We start from the raw sequence: 20,480 nt of genomic DNA, 5'->3' as shown, positions 1-20,480 counted from the left end.
AATTGCAGAGATTTCAGTGATGGTACAAGAGAACCTAAAGATCACAGTGTAGGTTTAGGGCTCAACAAGGAAGGGCCTCAGGACAAAGTTGGAACTTTAAGCTGAACCTTACAGAAAAAGGAATTGGAAATATATTGACTAAAGCAAGAAGCAGGTGTTTAATATAAACAATAAATGAGTTTCTCAAACTCAGCACTATGGACATCTTGAGCCAAACGGTTTTAGCTTGTGATGAGCTGCTGTCTGTGTGCACTGTAGGATATTTGCATCCCTGACCTCTATCTAGCAGCAATCCTCACTCCAAGTGGTAAAAAAATGTCTCTACTCATTGCCAAATGAACCATAGGAGGGAAGTGGTTCCTGGTGGAGAACACTGCAATACACAATCCCTTTTGTTAACATCTTACTGGTTACCTTAAAATAATAAGGCTGGGGAAATCAGAACTGCCAAGATCAAAGTCACAAAATTTGAGGAATAAAATTTGTGGCACATGTATATACATCTTTTTACAGAAAGAGGGAAAGAGAAATCTAAATAATCTAAACCTAATACACAGATGATTCATTTAAAAAAATACATACTAATTAGCATTAAAATCTCATGAATCACTTTCAGTTGTACAGGACAATGTGCTATGAAGATCTAATCTAGAATTTTTTTTCTTGGGTGTAGTCGTCTGTGTATTAAGTGGAGGGGGAAAAAAAATCCCCCTTCTATCCAACCCAAAGACCAATCCATGTGATATACAGCAAAGAAGACAATAATCATTCCATTTTTGAATTTAGGGAGACTGAAAGACATATGTAAATGATTAAAGCTTAAAATATCTGTTACTGAAATATAAAAATGAGTTGGCACTGCCACAAGTGGTGAGAGATTACTGTATATTTTAATACAAAGGTTTTATCCTGAAGAATCTTGAGTTTGACAGTAAAACAAAAGTATCTTAACAATGTCTGCTATGTTAGCTAATATTTTGGTATTCGTTTATTTTGTGTAATTTTATATACAGATTACTTTCACTGCTACTTTAAAGTATATCCCAGAGTTATGTGCTACTTTAAAATTGCCAATCACGTAAGTAATAATTATCTGGAATGCATTTTTCTGTATCTCATACTTTCAAAAAAAGAAGAAAAAAATCATTAAAAGCAAAGTACCTATCACAAGAACAATTTGTACTTTGGTTTAAGGACTGAATACATGGAAAATGAACATGTCAACGCTACTAAATGAATTAACGCTTCCTGGGAATCTCCATTTACATATGACAAAACTAAAAAGATAAACTGGAAATTTGTACTGATACATAATTATACATATTTATGGGATACATGTGATACTTTTCATACATGTTTGCAACGTGTATTGGTCAAATCGATATTTGGGATATCCATTTCAAACATTTATCATTTGTGCTGGGAACATTTCAAATCTTCTCTAGCTATTTTGAAATATACAATAAATTGTTAACTATAGTCATCCTACTGTGCTATCAAATACTAAAACTTATTCCTTTTATCTGACTGTACTTTTGTACCCAGTAACCAATTTCTATTCATTCCTGGCCCCCCACCCTTCTCAGCCTCTGATAACCCTCATTCTACTCTCTACCTCCGTTAAGATCAACTTTTTTAGCTCCAACATAATGCATGAGAACATGTGATATTTGTCTTTCTGTGCCTGGCTTATTTCACTTAACAAAATGACCTCCAGTTCCATCCACATTGGTGCAAAGGATGGGACTTCATTCATTCTTTTTATATCTGAATTGGACTGTATTTCACTGTGTGTGTGCGTATATATACACCATTTTCTTATCCATGCATCCATTTGTAGATACTTAGATTGATTCTCTATCTTGGCTACTGTAAATAATGCTGCAATAAATATTAAAGTGCAGGTATCAGCCGGGCGCAGTGGCTCATGCCTGTAATCCCAGCACTTTGGGAGGCAGAGGTGGGCGGATCAGGAGTTCAAGACCAGCCTGGCCAACATGGTGAAAGCCCGTCTCTACTAAAAATATAAAAATTAGCCAGGCGTTGTGGTGTGTGCCTGTAGTCCCAGCTACTTGGGGAGGCCGAAGCAGGAGAATCACTTGAACTCAGGAGGCAGAGGTTGCAGTGAGCCGAGATTGTGCCACTGCACTCCAGCCTGGGCAAAAGAGCGAAACTCCATCTCAAAAATGGAAAAAAAAGAAAGTGCAGGTATCTCTTTGACACACTGATTTCTTTTCTTTTGGACATTTATCCAGCAGTGGGGATTGCTAGGTCAGATGGCAGACCTATTTTTAGGTTTCTGAGGAATCTCTACACTGTTTCCCATAGTGGCTGTACCAATCTACATTTCCACTAGCAGTGTACTAGTGTTTCCCTTTTTCTGCACCCTTGCCAGAATCTTGCTGTTTCTTTTTCTTTCCTTTTTTAGACAGGGTCTCACTCTGTCACCCAGGCTGGAGTGCAGTGGTGCAATCTCACCTCACTGCAACCTCTGCCTCCTCGGCTCAAGTGATGCTCCCACCTCAGCTTCCCGAGTAGCTGGGACTATAGGTGTGTGCCACCATGCCTGGCTTGTCTTTTTGATAATGGTCATTTAACTGGGGTGTATAACATCTCATCGTGGTTGCGGTTTACATTTTCCTGATGATTACTAATGTTGATCATATTTTCACATACCTGTATGTCTTCTGAAAATGTTCAGATAATTTGCCCATTTTAATTGGATAATTTGGTGTTTTTGCTTTTGAGTTGAATTCCTTACATATTCTAGTTATTAATCCCTTGTGAGAAAGATAGTTGGCAAATATTTTCTCCCATTTCATTTTCTTCACTCTATCGACTCTTCCCTTGTGTGGAAGCTTTTTAGCTTGATGTAATCCCATTCGTCTGTTTTTGCTTTCGTTGCCTGTGCTTTTGAGGTCTCACCTACCTTTGCCCAGACCAATGATCTGAACTGTTGGAAATGTTTTTTTTAAGAACAAAACTAGGGCCAGGCAGAGTGGCCAATGCCTGTAACCCCAACACTTTGAAAGGCTGAGGCAGGAAGACTGCTTGAGCCCAGGAGTTTGAGACCAGCCTGGGCAACATAGCAAGATCCCATCTCTACAAAAAATTAAAAAATTATCCAGGCATGGTGGCATGTACCTATAATCCTAGCTACCTGGGAGGCTGAGGTAGGAGGACTGCTTGAACCCAGAAGTTCAAGGCTGCAGTGAGCTATGACTGTGCCACCGCACTGCAGCCTGGGCAAAAGAGGAACAGTCTCTAAAAAACAAAACAAAACTATAGCTTGCTGCAGTCTCATCCCTCCAAAAGAAGTTATTCAAAAAGCACTACTCATAGTTATCAAATGGAGCTAGGATTCTTGAAGACTAAGAAATTGGAGGAAAATATGTGTCCACTAACTGGTAGGAATCTCCATATCCTGAGTAATAATAGTCAGCAAGTGTTCTGCGTTACCTGGAAAATTCTACACACACAAAAACTATAGATTTGGAGGGAAGAGGAGGAGTTAAAATAAAACAACTACTAACTCAATGATGGCACCATTTAACACTCTTTTTTAAAGGTGCATTGTTTAAAGACATTTATAAAAAGGAGGGAAGTAATCAAAAAACTGTAATAGTAGCACAAGAGGTTCAAAGTCTAAATGACCAGTTTAAAAAGAAAAATACACACACACACACACACACACACACACACACACACACACACACAGAAAAGTGGAGAAGAAACCAATAATTATTTTAAATCAAAAACATTTTCTAAAATGAAAAATAACAAGCACTGGTGAGGATATGGAGAAACTGGGACCAATGGGCACTGCTGATGGGAACGTAAAATGGCGCGGCCATTGTGGAAAACAGTTCCTCGAAAAGTTAAACACAGAACTACCATATGATCCAGCAATTCTACTTCTAGGTGTATACCCAGAAGAAGTGAAAGTACAGACTTAGACACTCGCACACCAACATTCACGGCAGTGTTATTCACAATGGCTAAAAGGTGAAAACAACCCTGAACCCTGAAACCATTACGTGAAGTAAAATAAGCCACACACGAAATATTTTATAATGTCACTTAAGTGAGGTACCTAAAATCCATCAAACTCAAAGACACAAAAGCTAGACAGGGATTGGAAGGAAGGAGGAATGGTCATTATTGTTTAATGGGTACAGAATTCATATTTGGGACAATAAAAAGGTTCTGGAAATGAATAGTGATGATGGCTCTACAACACTGTGAATGTACTTAATGCCACTGAACTGTACATTTAGCAACGGTTAAAAAGTGGTAAATTTCATTTTATGCATGTTTTGCCTCAACCAACCAATCCATAAATAATTCCCAGAATTAAAAAATACTAGTTTTCAAATTAAGAGAACTCACAAGAGTTACTGAAGAGTGACCAACACAAGAGTTGACAAATAGACTCACAGCAAAGCACACTGCAGTAAAACTGTGTAATTCTGGAATCAAAGAGAAGATTCTACAAAACTCCAGGGACATAAACCAGGTCACATACAAAGAGGGCTCCAGATTTATCAACAGGTGTCAAAGAAAGCAATGAAAAAATTCCTTCAAAATTCAGAGAGACAATAATTTTCAACCTAGAATAACCAGACTATCAAATAAGTAGGCAGAATAAACACATTTTCAGACACTGAAAGTACAAAACAAATTGTTATTGTGCCTCCTCTCATCCCACCAAAACAATGATGTAAACCAAGAAAGAGCATGATATGGTATCTAGAATACTGAGACTCCAACACAAAAAGTTAATTACAGGATGATAAAAATGGGTCTCCCACCGTAAGATGGTAGAATTTCCATCTTCATCATAACTTGGTAGGATTAAGGCAGGTCTAGAGAGCAACCAGTCCAGAATGGAGCAGTTAAGAAGGCTCAACAAGAGATTTTTTTTTTAAACATGAAATTGATATATAAACAACTAAAATTTGGGGTTGAATTAGTCATAAGCATACAGAAAATTAAACGAAAAAATAGCATTAACAGAGACAATGTATATATTGAATGCTAATGTGACCAAAATTTCAATGTAATTATACTGGAAAAAATGAGCAGTTAAAGTGGGAAGTTTGTGTGTATGCTTGGAGAAGGAGTACGTAAAAGAAACTAAATCTTAACTTTCATTAGTAAGAAATCAGACATTAAGAGAAAAAGTAACTAGACTGTAAAATTAAGAGAAAAAGTAACTAGTAAAAAGACTGTACCTTAGAAATAGGAAGGTACGCTGGGCGCGGTGGCTCACGCCTGTAATCCCAGCACTTTGGGAGGCCAAGGCGGGCAGATCACAAGGTCAGGAGATCGAGACCATCCTGGCCAACATGGTAAAACCCCGCCTCTACTAAAAATACAAAAATTAACTGGGCGTGGTGGTGCCTGCCTGTAATCTCAGCTACTCAGGAGGCTGAGGCAGAAGAATCGCTTGAACCAGGGAGTTGGAGGTTGCAATGAGCCGAGATCACGCTACTCTACTGCACTCCAGCCTGGCAGCAGAGCGAGACTCCGTCTCAAAAAAAAAAAAAAGAAATAATTTTAAAGCAGTTTTACTTGTAGCTCAAAAAATAAAAAACAAAGAAAATTTAAAGTGGTTGTCTCTCAGGAGCAAAAGAAATAAAAGAAAGTACACAGACTTTTTTGTGACCTTTATCGTATTAATAAATTCACTAATGCGTGTGCATATAACTTTAATAAAAGTAAAAACTAAATAATAAAAAAAATCAATTTAAAAAGAGTCAGGTGGTGCTCTGGAGTCTGGAAGCCTGACCAGGTATTTCAACCACTTTCTCATTTGTAGGGCCTAAGGCAGATAACCCTAGCCTCTCTGTTTCCCCCATCTGTGAAACAGGGATAATAATATTTAGTTCTGTTGCTGTAAGGGTTAACATTAGTGTAAGCAAAGTGCTTAGCAAAATGGCTGACACCCAGTAAGCACCTAATGGTCGTTATTCCTCAAGAAACTCAGGATGGGGAGAACATCTGAGTAATACAGTAGATATATGCAGACAGCTTTGGGGATGAGGGTAGTGTTCTGAGATGGCATTAAGTAAGGAAGACTGGAACAGTGAGAAAGACCTGTGTTAGACCACAGTAAGATGCTTGGGCTTATATTGGCATTCTCTCTGGCCTAGAAATACTTCTAAAGGCACTTTAAATATCCTCTTTCATCAGAGAGGATAAAGTCTCTACCCAACGTTGCTTTTCCACCCATTCACAAAACTGCTTGTTTTTTAAAAATAAATGAAATATTTCTTTCTTTTTTCTTTTCTTTTTTGAGACACAGTTTCATTCTGTTGCCCAGGGTGGAGTGCCATGGCACTATCTTGGCTCACTACAACCTCCACCTCCTGGTTCAAGTGGTTCTCCTGCCTCAGCCTCCCTAGTAGCTGGGATTACAGATGCATGCCACCATGTCCAGCTAATTCTTTTTGTATTATTAGCAGAGACAGGGTTTCACCATGTTGGCCAGGCTGGTCTTGAACTCCTGGCCTCAGGTGATCCACCTGCCTCGGCCTCCCAAAGTGCCGCGATTACAGGCGTGAACCACCGTGCCCAGCCATAAAAATAAATGAAATATTTCAACTAACAGAAAAGTACAGAAGAGGTGTATCACTTAGCTTTGTCAAACCTTAGCTACATTTTTATAGTTCTTGATGAGCTAAAAGACATTTACATATGTTATACTTACTCCAAAAATTCTTTTGACTCCACCAGGATTTCCTATCCATTGATTCTATTACCTTTTTACTGTCCCTCAACCCTCTGACAACCTCTCTCCCTTCATTACCCAGCTTCAACTGTAAAAATTATAATCTGGCCCAGTGCGGTGGCTCACACATGTAACCCCAGCATTTTGGGAGGCCGAGGCGGGCAGATCACCTGAGCTCAGGAGTTCGAGACCAGCCTGCTCAACATGGTGAAACCCCGTCTCTACTAAAAATACAAAAATTAGCCAGGCATGGTGGCACGTGCTTGTAATCCCAGCTACTCAGGAGGCTGAGGCAGGATAATTGCTTGAATCTGGGAGGCGTAGGATGCAGTGAGCTGAGATCACGCCACTGCACTCCGGCCTGGGCAACAGAGTGAGACTCCATCTCAAAAAAAGAAAAAAAGAGAAAAGAGAAAAAAAAAATATAATCACTCCCTCAGATATAGTTGGTTCTCTAGCCCTTCTCTGGCTTCACTGTAATTTAAAAAAAAAAAAAAATCAACATAATCCCCACCAAATCTGTGCCTACATAAACATAGGGAAGAAAGCAAAGACAAAGAAAAATCCACAACCATGCTGGCTGATCTTGAGTACGCTACAAATGCTACCAGACATTATCCCCAGTCTATTTCATTCTCTGACTCTCCCAGTAACTATTTCATATCTTCTCACCTCAACCCTACATTGAGTTTTCCCTCCCTCACACTCAATGACCTTGCTTCTTGTCGCACTTATAAAACTGAAAACAATAGGGAATTTCCAGGGTCCCACCAGTTACCTACTGTCATGTACATGTACACACCCTGAATTCCCACCTGTTATCATAGATGGAACTATCCATGCTCTGGTCTATTTATATACCAGATTTGCCATTTGATCACCTACTCAAGAGCATCACTTGAGCAATTCTCCCCTTTCTCCTATCATCTACATCAACTTTTTATTTGCTAATAATGGATCATTTCCACCAGCATACACATATAAAAACACTGATATTTCTCCCTTTTAAAATTTATTCTTTATTCCACTTACCCTCCCAGTTCCAATACCATTTAAAAATTTGCTGTGCTTTGTAATAAAAGTCCTTAAAACAGCTGTCTCCCTCCCATTATCTCTCAAATCTACTCCAAGCTTTCTGTCCCACCACTAAACCTAATCTGCATTTATCAACATCACCAACGAACTCCAATTGCTAAATCCACTGGTTAGTGGACAATTTTCTTAAATGTCTCACTAACAATATTTTACACAGTTGATCACTCCTCCTTAATTACTTTCCTGGGTTTCCTTTTATTTTTCTTGTTCATTTTCCTTTTCTGGTTTCCCAAACTGCTTAACGCTGGAGCACTCACAGTTCAGTCTCTCTTTTCTATCTACACTTGGTGATCTCATCCAGTCTGGAGTTTTTAATACTATCTGCATGCCAATTTTATCAGGATGACTCCTGATCCCCAATCATCCACCCAACCATTTGGCCAACTAATATTTGGCATGTCCAAAACTGAACTTCTGATCTTTCCCACATATTGCTCCTCCTACAGCCTTTCACCTCTCAGATGTGATGAAATTCCACACTTCGGATGCTCAGACAAACTCCTGAGTCACTACTGACTCCTTTCTTTCTTTTTCACATCACACTCTATCTTGTCTGGAAATCCTGTTGGTTGTACCTTCAAAATACATATACAATGTGACTAATTCTTAACACCTCCTGCTACCACTTAATTCAAACCACAAACATCTCTTAGTCTGATTTCAATACCCCTGCCTCTAGCTTACTTTACCTCAAATATATTTTCAGCACAGCCATTCATTGGACAATTCTTTTAACGCTTAAGTCTGATAGTGTCACTTCTCTGCTCAAAACTCTGTAATCCTAGCCAGGCGAAGTGGCTCACGCCTGTAATCCCAACACTTTGGGAGGACAAGGTGGGAGGATTGTTTGCATCCAGGAGTTCAAAACCAGCCTGGGCAACAAGATCCTGTCTCTACAAAAAAATTAAAAATTTGCCAGGCATGGTGGCACAAGCCTGTAGTCTCAGCTACTCAGGAGACTGAGGAAGGAGGACTGCTTGAGCCCAGGAGTTCGAGGCTGCAGTGAGCCATGATCACATCACTGCACTTACACTGCATGACAGAGTGAGACTGTCTCAAAAAAACAACAACAAAAAACTGCAACGGCTCTGGATTTCACTCAAAGGCCAAAGCCTTCACAGTGCTCCACATTGCCCTACATTATATTTCCCCCATTCCCTTTACCTCCTCCTCTCCTTGATCAGTCTACTTCAGCCACAGTGGCCTCCTTGTTAGTCTGTGAAAGGGCTAGACACACTAGTCCTACTTAAGGCTTTTGCACTGAAAGATTCTTCTACCTTGGCCGGGTGCAGTGGCTCACAAAAGTGCCTGTAATCCCAGCACTTTGGGAGCCCTAGGCGGGCGGATCACGAGGTCAGGAGATCAAACCATCCTGGTCAACATGGTGAAACTCCGTCTCTACCAAAAATACAACAATTAGCTGGGCATGGTGGCGCACATCTGTAGTCCCAGCTACTCGGGAGGCTGAGGCAGGGGAATTGCTTGAAACCAGGAGGCACAGATTGCACCACTGCACTCGAGCCTGGTGAAAGAGCGAGACTCCATCTCAAAAACAAAAAAAGTCTTCTACCTGGATTTATCTTCTATATATTGCATGGCTGACTCCCTTATCCTTGGGCCTCAATCAAATGTCACCTTCTAAATGAGACTTCCTCTGATCAACTTATTTAAAATTCCAACTACCTGGGCCAGGCATGGTGGCTCACACATGTAATCCCAGACTTTGGGAGGCTGAGTAAGACCCCGTCTTTTTTTTTTTTTGAGACGGAGTCTTGCTCTGACACCCAGGCTGGAGTATGGTGGTGCGATCTCAGCTCACTGCAACCTCCACCTCCGGGGTTCAAGCTATTCTCCTGCCTCAGCTTCCTGAGTAGCTAGGATGACAGGCGTGTGCCACCACGCATGGCTAATTTTTGTATTTTTAGTAGAGATGAGGTTTCACCATGTTGGCCAGGCTGGTCTCAAACTCCTGACCTCAGGTGATCCACCTGCCTCAGCCTCCCAAAGTGCTGGAATTAGAGGCGTGACCCACTAGTGCCCAGCCCACCCCGTCTCTTAAAAAAAAAAAAAAATCCAACTACCTATTCACTCTATAAAAAAAAAAAAAAAAAAAAAAAAAAGTTTTTTTTTTAACATGGGAGTTTGAGGGGAGCGGTGGGGAGGCTTTCTGGTAAAGACCTCCCAGAAAGCCTACTAGACAAATTCTGAAAGAGCTGTAACATTCTCCACTCTTAACTCTCATTTCCCTTACCCTTTTTCTTATTTTTGCATTGCCCTTACTATCCAGTAACATTATATAATTTATTTATCTACTGTCTACCCACATATTTATTCACACACACACACACACACACACACACACCTCACAGTTACCAAGAATTTATTCATATATATAAAACAAATACAAAGTCTGGCAAATAGTAGGCACTCAATAATTATCTGGTGATTGAATAAACGAATATCCTGAAGCCCACTCTGTGGGAATAATGTCTACAAACCATCTACAGTAGAAAAAACAAATCAGGTAGAAAAAATGCCACCTTTCAAGCCGATCTGGGAATTATGTGTAGAACTGCTTTGGCAATTAATAGGGGAATAGCTGGGAGCGGGGCTCACGCCTGTAATCCCAGCACTTTGGGAGGCCAAGGCGGGCGGATCATGAGGTCAGGAGATTGAGATCACCCTGGCCAACATGGTGAAACCCCATCTCTACTAAAATGCAAAAAATTAGCCACGCAATGGTAGCACACGCCTGTAGTCCCAGCTACTCGGGAGGCTGAGGCAGGGGAAGAGCTTCAGCCTGGGAGGTGGAGGTTCAGTGAGCTGAGATCATGCCACTGCACACCAACCTGGTGACAGAGCAAGACTCTGTCTCAAAAACAAAAAAATAGGGGAATAGATTCATATTTGAACTGTAATGCATAATAAAAATAGCAAGCACATACATAATCACAAATGCCAGGTACTGTTCTAAGCACTTTGGACATATTAACTCAATCTTCAGAAGCATATGTATGAGTTGGGTGGTACTACTCTCCGCATTTTATTATCAATAAGACAACTTCGAAACAGGTTAAATAAACTGCCCATAATTGCTCAGGTAATAAGTAACAGGGCTAGGATTTCAACCCAGGCATTATGGCTTCAGAATCCATACTCTAATTACATCATGACATCTAGTTACAGGAACAGTATAGGCCAGGAGTGTCCAATGTTTTGGCTTCCCTGGGTCACACTGGAAGAGAAATTGTCTTAGGCTGCACATAAAATACACTAACACTAACACTAATGATAGCTGATGTGCTTTTTTTAAAAAAAAAAAATCGCAAAAATCTCATAATGTTTCAAGAAAGTTTATGAATTTGTGTTGGGTCACATTCAAAGCTGCCCTGGGCTGCATGCAGCCTGTGGGCTGTATAAGCTCGGTATAGGCCAAAAAACATTTAATGCAAATATGCATCCCTAAGCTATTATGTGGTAAGAAAAGATATATAAAGAATTTAGTTGTCCTCAGGGAACTCACAATCTAAACAAAAAATAATGGCACGGCAAATTTTATATATGATGATAGAAGTGGGCTGAGTCACATCTAATTCAGGGTCAATGGAGGTTTTCTAGAAGAGATGACCCCTTGCATGTATCTTTTAAAATGAGTACAAAGTCAAGAGCAACACAGAAGAGGGAGAAAAAATGTACACAAAGGAAAAGTAAGGCCTTTGTTCCAGCAAAGGGAACAATATGTACAAAGTCACTGGTACGAGGCAGTACGAATTTACTACAGAATTGAGTAATTTAGGAGAAAAGACAAACACAGGGAACAAATAGAAAAATATCAAATTAAGTAGAGTCACAATTATTTATTTATGACTTAAATCTCATAAGAACCTTAAGTTTTAACTTGAGTAAGGGAGAAGGCGCAGAAAGATTTTAATCATGGGAATAACATACTTACATTGTAGCATGACTACTATTAATAGCATATATTAGACAAGACTAGAAAGGGCAAGCAAAATCAAGTTAGGAAACCTATAAAAACCCAGGCAAGGTGAGAATGATGAACAGATATTATCTACAGATCCATAACCCAATGTTGTCTTGAACCCTCATGTTCATTCCCACTAATGCTGCACCATTACAAATTCTCATCTCCTCTAGCTTAAATACCATAATAGTCTCCTGAGTGATTTCCCTAATTCCTTTAAATTAGACTCAATTTCTCCAAGGCAAAGCTCTGATTTATCTTTTCTCTGCTCAAAAGCCTTCATTAATTTCTAATGTCTTTCTAAAGCCAAAATTCTATGCATTAGCAGACCCTTTCTAATCTATCCTAATTCTTCCTCCACAGCTCTGAACTTTACTATTCCTTTGCTCACTGTTCCCTCTGCCCAGACTAAGTTGAAATGCCTCCTTGCACCATGATGCACTGCTAAATATTCCTTGCCAGAAATAAACTTTTTAAGTTACTGCTCCCAAAGCACTTTGTTTACAACTTCCTTAAAGCAACTATTATATTCTTCCCCAGACCATAATCACCAGTTCTATGTCTTTTTTTCCTTATAAGATCAGGTTCCATGATACTAGGCTAACAGAAGCTACAGTATCAAGAAATATAAGCATTTCAACAATTCAAAGATCTTAGTAAGAACAATAAACGTCTCACAATAATAGAACAAGGGTCAGTGCTAAATTTATCTGGACCCTTAAAGGTCAGAAGGTGATTCCCACTGACACAGTAAGTTGCCATTATAACCTTCACAACAGTTTTAAGATAATAATTTTAACATATTTTACCAATATGATGAATTGCAGGTACTGTATACACATATATGCTGATTATAGCACATACTAATGAGTCAGCTCCCCAGCTCATGGTTCCCATTTTCTTTAAAAGGTACTGAATACACAAGGATGGGCCTCCAGTAGCCAGCTCTGTTTCTCTCATCACCCCACCTGACCAGGGCCAGGCCAATCAGATATTTTCCTCCAAAAATGTGAAATATGGAAGATACCAAGACTGGAACTCAGTCCTTTGCTAGAACCTGAAGAACAAGTCTAACAACTTCTGCTGCTGAGGTCCCTGGGCTCCATCCTCATACCCTTTGGCTTGGTAGTGTAGCTCAACCCTTGTTTCTAAGTGTTACTTCAATATCCTTCTAATAAATATTTCTTTCCCTTCTTTTCTAGTTTTCTTTTGGGCTTACGTGAACCACAATCAGTTGTGCTGCTTGGAAGCAAAAATTTTTAAATGAATTTGATGCTTTCAAAAAGCCAAGTATTATTTTGGGACTAAATCTTAAATGCTTTAGCTTAAAAGCAGAAATCTGAGCTGTGAAGAAAGAAAAAAAAAAAGGAAAAGGAAAGGAAAGGAGGAGGAGGGAGGGAGGCAGGAAGGAAGGAGAGAGAAAAGAAACTCCTTTGGGCTTTCAAATTATAATTTAGAAGTTTATTTACCATTTAATATTTAAAATGCTGTGAGACTACTAAATTAATTCAAATCTGGGTGGACATTCCCAAATGAACCATTTAAAACACTGAGTCCAGCAGACTACCCAACACCTTAAGATCCACCAAAATACTCAGAGAATTTAGGTTTTAGTTTGGTTCTCCGCAGGTAACCCTACAGAATGTAAAAGATCCTCTATGTTGTTATACACATTGACAATCCTCCTAAGACAGATCACTACCAATAAAGTAACTTTATTGCTATTTTCCTTTCTTCCTAGAAATTTATCCCTTGATTTTAGTTTGATAAATTTTCCTTTCTACCCTTGATTATAAATTGGTGAATTTTACCTTTTTCCAATGTAAGTATCATAGATCTTCAAAATATATAAATGTTCCTGCATCAGACCCAAACACTGATTTTCCTACATTAGAAATTAGATCTGAATTTATTATGTATATATTTATGAATTTAAGTTTCTAGTCTGAAAAAAGGCTGTTCATTTCAGCCAATCATATCTATAAAATCTATTTTATTTTTAATATAAGCTTTTTACCTTTTAAAAGTATTAAAAAGGTAAATGCTTAGTGAAAATACAAATTAAGAAAAATTAAGCTACTGATGATGAAACTTTGTAATTCAGAAACAAAAACATTCAAACTGAATACCAAAAAGCAAAGGTAATCCAAATTATTCTTTTAAGTGGCTTCTGGCATTTCTCTTCCAAGTATATTATACCTGAAAAATCTGAATTTAATTCCTTAACATACAAAGGTTTGCTCAAGTATACTTTCATCTTTCACGGTGACTTTTTAAAAAGCAACTTACTAAATGGTCCACTTCCATTTTTTATTTTACTGAATGCACATAAATATTAAGTATATTCTAAATTAATATGCTATATTACATGGGATAGAAATGGAGGGACTGTCATGTCTTCCTTTGATGAACTACTGCACTGTTTAAATTGTTTTAAACAAGGTTTCCTACTTTTGTAATAAAAAACATATTTTAAATATCCAGCCATGTTTTTTAACACCCTATGCCTCATCTCAATACCAAATTCAGTGATTTTTAAAAAGGGCACATTAAAGAAAGCTTATTCTGGCCAGGCACTGTGGCTCACGCCTCTAATCCCAGCACTTGTGAGGCCAAGGCGGGCGGATCACCTGAGGTCAGCAGTTCCAGGCCAGCCTGACCAACATGGAGAAACCCTGTCTCTACTAAAAATACAAAATTAGCCAGGCATGGTGGCGCATGCCCGTAATCTGAGCTACTCGGGAGGCTGAGGCAGGAGAATTGCTTGAACCCAGGAGGCAGAGGTTGCAGTGAGCGGAGGTTGAGATCGCGCCATTGCACTCCAGCCAGGGCAACAAGAGCGAAATTCCATCTCAAAAAAAAAAAAAGAAAAAGGAAAAGAAAAGAAACCTCATTCCATAATGATTCCATAATTTAAAGTTTTTGTATTGTTCCATTAGCAATTTTAAAAAGGCAAAATCTCTTAAACAGTCACAAAGTAAGGATGCAATTTTACCCACAAATCCTCATAATGATCTGAACTTCTGAGCAAACAATACCAACTAAATATAAAAGCAACATACTAAAATGTCTCTTAAAACATTTTCTTACCTGAAACACAACATTATTTAAATCAGCCTATTTACAATGAATACTCAGAAGTCTTTCCTTCAAGAGTGAATGTCTCTTCCAAGTTGCTTGTACTATCCAATATCCTAAGCCTTCCAAGAGTTATTAATATTGTATCCATTAAATCTAAGTCAGCATCAAACTGTAAGACTGCATTGTTTAAAAAAAAAAAAAAACAAAGAAATGCGGCAAGCTGCAATTCTAGGTCACTATTGATGTTTCAAAGACTTTCCAATTTCAGAGATATTAAAATGTGGAGAAAAACATAATGATGATATTTATTGACGTTCTTAAACTTGGTAGCAAAGATAGGATTAAACTTCATTTTACTGAAGTTTGTAATTATGTCAAAATCTTTGGAATTTACATATATAGCAGAAAAAATTCTAAAGGCAAAAATTTCAATTTCAATTTTACTCCCATCTAATCTAACCAAGCTCTCTCACATTATGAACTAAGCACTTCACACATTATGAGGCTACTATCACTTGACACTGTAACTTTCACCTTGTAACTAAAACTTTTCAATGCATAACAAAAGTAATAATTGTTTGTTGACCTTCTATATACCTCATCAGTCTTAGGCCCCTAACCTAAGCTTATTTAAAAATCAATTGAAAAAAATTACTCTCTTAAAGGGCTACATTTACAAAAGATTTCCTCCAAGCCTAATTTTTAAAATGAAGTTAATGTATTTTGTACAGGCCAATGCTGATAAAAGCAATAAGCAAAATATTAAAAGAAACAGGCTGGGCGCAGTGGTTCATGCCTGTAATCACAGCACTTTAGGAGGCCAAGGAGAGCAAACCACTTGAAGTTAGGAGTTCGAGACCAGCCTGGCCAACATGGTGAAACTCCATCTCCACCAAAAATACAAAAACTAGCCAGAAGTGGTGGCAGGCACCTCTAGACCCAGCTACTTGGGAACCTAAGGCAGGAGAATCACTTGAACCTGGGGAGCGGAGGCTACAGTGAGCCAAGACTGTGCCACTGCACTCCAACCTGAAGAACAGAGAGATTGTCTCAAAAAAAAAAAATATGTATATATGTATATATATATACACACACACATATAGAAATGTAATACTTCACTGTTAATTTTTTAAATTACTACCAGATACTGTGGTTTGCTCACCACAGCACCCGCAATACCTAGCGCAGTACTTGGAACAGAATATATACTCAATAAATATTTGTTGACTTAAGTGATACCTTAATAAACATGAGAAGGAATGTGAGCAAACAATGTAAAATCAGGAATTACACAAATACTGTGATAAACAGAGCTTCCCCTTTGAGAAAATTCACACCAGTATTTTTTTCCTAATTTATGTTGAAAGTATCTAACCTGTCACATGGTATACATTTAATAAATTCCAGGCTGGGCGTGATGGCTTATGCTTGTAATCCTAACACTCTGGAGTCAGAGGTGGGAGGAAGGCTTCAGCCCAGGAATTTGAGACCAGCCTGGGCAAAAGGGCAAAACCCTATCTCCACAAAAAAATATATAAAAATTAGCCAGGCATGGTGTTGCAAATCTGTAGTCCCAGCTACTCAGGAGGCTGAGGTGGGAGGATCACCTGAGCCAGGGAGATTAAGGCTACAGTGAGTAGTGATCTTGCCACTGCACCCCCAGCCTGGGTGAAACAGTAAGATCCTGTTACAAAAAAAAAAAAAAAAAATTTTTTTTAATGAAATAAAATGAATCTAAGCCCCTTCTCCTTCCTACTCTTTTTAAGTGAGCTATATGAGTTCACTTAAAACATTTACTACACACAACTTAGTTAACATAATTTTCAAAAACGTATCTGCATAAAGCAATCCATACCTGAATTTAACCAGTAAACATTAAGCAACATAGACTAATGCACAAATCTTTGACAAGTGTTACATACCAAATGTGTGCCCTTACCCGCCCGCCCCACACCACTAAAATTCATGTGTTGAAACCCAACTCCTAATATGATAGTATTTGGAGCCCAAGCCTTTTGGAGGAGCCCTCATAATCGGATTAGGACCCTTATAAGAAGACACCTGAGAACTTATACTCTCTCCACCGTGTGAGGACACACCAATTATGCCAGAAACACCAGGCACGGTAGATCACACCTATAATCCCAGCACTTTAGGAGGCCAAGGTGGGAGGACTGTTTCAGCACAAGAGCTCAAGACCAGCCTGGGCAACACAGCAACACCCTGTCTCTACAAAAAAAGTTTTTTAACTTTTTTTTTTTTTTTTTTTTTTTTTAAGGAGACAGGGTCTCACTCTGTGGCCCAGGCTGGAGTGCAGTGGTGCCATCTTGGCCCCATGCATCCCTGACCTCCCAGGCTCAAGGGATTCTCCCACCTCAGCCTCCTGGGTAGCTGAGACTACAGGCACACACCACCACACCCAGCTAATTTTTGCATTTCTTTGTAGTGACAGGGTTTCAGCATGTTATGTTACCCAGGCTGGTCTCAAAACTCCTGGGCTCAAGCGATCCGCCTGACTCTGCCTCCCAAAGTGTTGGGATTACAGGCGTGAGCCACCCACCACAACTGGCCAAAATAATGTTTTTAAAATATAAGCCAGGCGTGGGGATGTGTGCTTGTAGTCTCAGCTACTCAGGAGGCTGAGGACAGGAGGACTGCTTGAGCCTAGGACTACAGTGAGCTATTGTCCCACCACTACACTCCAACCTGGATGATGGAACAAGACCCTGTCTCAAAAACAAATGAAACAAAAAAACAGGGCCAGGAAGAAAGCCTTACCACATAACCTGACTATGCTGGCACACTTATCTTAGACTGCCAGCCTCCAAAACCATGAGGAAATAAATTTCTATTAAGTCACCAAGTCAATGGTATTTTGTTATAGCATCCCAAGCTAAGACAGTAAATTTGTATTTTGAAGAAATCGTGACATATGATGCAGAAGCAAATAATGATAAAACAACCAAATTATGCCCTCTAGAAGAAGCCTACACCTTGACAGAATAATATTTATAACAAAATACCCCAAATATACAGTGGAAAATAAGACAAAATTTTAAATGGCAAGGCTATTATATTCTAGGAAAATCTGGGAAGCTCTCAGACAAGAGCCAAGTGGACAAATAGACAGAATCTGGACATATGGAAATTGGGAGAGAAGAGAGAGAGCAAGTATACTTCACTCAGAATACACTTTCACCCACTCACACTCATGACTCCAATCCCAATAATGATTTCTATTATTTTCTAAAGTTACAAATAATAGCTTCTAGGGGCCGGGCATGGTGGCTCACACCTGTAATCCCAGCACTTTGGGAAGCCAAAGGGAGCGGATCATCTGAGGTCAGGAGTTCGAGACCAGCCCAGCCAACATGGCAAAACCCCGTCTCTACTAAAAATACAAAAATTAGCCGGGTGTGGTGGCACACGCCTATAATCCCAGCTACTAGGGAGGCTGAGGCAGGAGAATCACTTGAACCCAGGAGGAGGAGGTTGCAGTGAGCTGAGATCACACCACTGCACTCCAGCCTGGGCAACAGAGTAAGACTCCGTCCCAAAAATAGATAAATAAATAAAATAATAGTTCCTTTGTAGATGAAGACAGGGTTCTGTTTTTCATCTACAGTGATGTATCTTTTAATGATGAGGGTATGTTCTGAGAAATGTGTCATCAGATGATTCCAATGTGTGAACATCACAGAGTGCACTTACACAAACCCACATGGTATAGTCTACTATACACCTAGACTATATGGTATATGGCTTATTGCTCCTAGCCTGCAAACCTGTAATGGTAAGTATTCGTATGTCTGAACATAGGTAAAATAGAAAAAGTACAGTAAAAATACGGCATTATACTATTATAGGACCACCATCATGTATGTGGTCCATCGATGACTAAAATGTCATTATATGGTACATATCTCTATTCATTTATCTAACCCAGCTCCTACTGTGTGACACATTCTGAGTAACATAAGTTCAGCCTCCTCAAAACTTACAGAACCACAAGTAGAAACAGACTAGTAAGCAAACAGCTATAACAGAAAATGCAATTGATGCATGTCAGAAATATGGCAGTTTTTATTGAGAAAAGGAGATCCAAGAAAACTTCTCAGTAAATAATATATATTTGAATGGGGGCCATCTGAACAGTCTTAAAAGACAAGTTGAAGGTATCCCATAAGGAAGAACATATGAGGCAATTAACAACAAAGTGCTATGAGAATTTAACACCAGCACAGTAGAACACTGCATATTCAGTGAACTTCAAGTAATGTGAAAAAGTTACGAATGGTGGAAAGAGAAGACTGGAAAGGTAAGAAGAACCTAGGTGAAGAAAAAATTTTAAAGACCAAGACACTACATGGGAGGCTGGGGTGGGAGAACTGCTTGTGCCCGGGTGGTTGAGGCTGCCATGAGCCATGGACACATCACTGCACTCCAGCCTGGGCAACAGAGCAAGACCCTGTTTCGGATAAATAATAAAATAAAATAAAGACTATGACAGCAGTCATCCCTTGGTATACTTTAGGAACTGGTTCCAAGACTCCTGTATATACCAAAATCTGCACATACTTAAATCCCGCTGTCAACCCTGTAGAACCCATGAATACAAAAAAAGCAGTCCATTGTGTAGGCAGGTTTCACACATCCTACAAATATTGTACTTTCAATCTATGTTTAAGTTGACCCCCACAGTTGAAACCTGTGTTGTGTAAGGGTCAAGTGTATATCTGCCTGGCTAAAAGTATAAGAAAGATAGGATAAAAATATAAGAAATATATTAACTAGCAATGATGTACAAAGGACATCAAAGAAACAAAATAGAGTGACCATACCTCCTAGTTTCCCCAAAACCAACCTGGTCTATATCTGCACGCCCAGTGTCCCAGCCAGTTTACCATCTCTACCATACATTAACAAAATATTGTTAATAGTTGCATTAAAACATGCTGGTATGAGCCTGGCCAACATGGTGAAACCCTGTCTCTACTAAAAATACAAAAATTAGCCAGGTGTGGTGGTGGTCGCCTGTAATCCCAGCTACACAGAAGGCTGAAGCAGGGAGAATTGCTAGAACCCAGGAGGTGGAGGTTATAGTAAGCCAAGACTGAGCCACTACACTCCAGCCTGGGCGACAGAGCAAGACTCCATCTCAAAAAAAAAAAAAAAGCTGGTATGGATTTAGTAGACTTCTCCACCTTACACTTCCAGCTTCTTCCAAAGTTCTTCCAACTTTGTCAAGAGTTTCCGAAATGCATATATATGATGCATATATAAGGAACAGAGTCCTCACTTTAACATACACTTAATTCTGAAAGATGACAGAAATAACCAATCTCTTTCTCTCTCACTCTTTCTAGACTCAATATATCTAACTCTTCCCTTTCAAGGACAGCATGCAGGGGACCCACCAGTGGCTAGGGCAGCTAGCTCCTTTGGGTGCTAATTGGGGGTGGGGGAAGTGGTCAGCACTGCTGTCACTGAAGACTGGTTGGTGTATCAGCAGTGGCCTGTGACCTGGACTGTAAAATACACACAGCTTCCAGGCTAACAACCGGCAGAGTTTATGGGAAACTAAAGGTT

At 39.3% G+C, this 20,480-nt stretch overlaps 1 protein-coding gene and 1 pseudogene across 3 annotated transcripts in view; both read right to left on the bottom strand.

The window, feature by feature from the left end:
- PPP4R2 (protein phosphatase 4 regulatory subunit 2) overlaps nt 1–20,480 on the bottom strand; it is a 72,306-nt gene that overhangs the window by 31,311 nt on the left and 20,515 nt on the right. The gene's annotated exons all lie outside the window — the stretch shown is intronic.
- On the bottom strand, nt 9,987–10,052 carry LOC112439432 (U7 small nuclear RNA; annotated as a pseudogene).

The sequence above is a fragment of the Pan paniscus genome, chromosome 2 (genome assembly GCF_029289425.2).
Source record: "Pan paniscus chromosome 2, NHGRI_mPanPan1-v2.0_pri, whole genome shotgun sequence".
Taxonomy (NCBI): domain Eukaryota; kingdom Metazoa; phylum Chordata; class Mammalia; order Primates; family Hominidae; genus Pan; species Pan paniscus.
The sequence above is the reverse complement of the archived record's forward strand: the minus strand, read 5'-3'. Positions and strand labels throughout refer to the sequence as shown.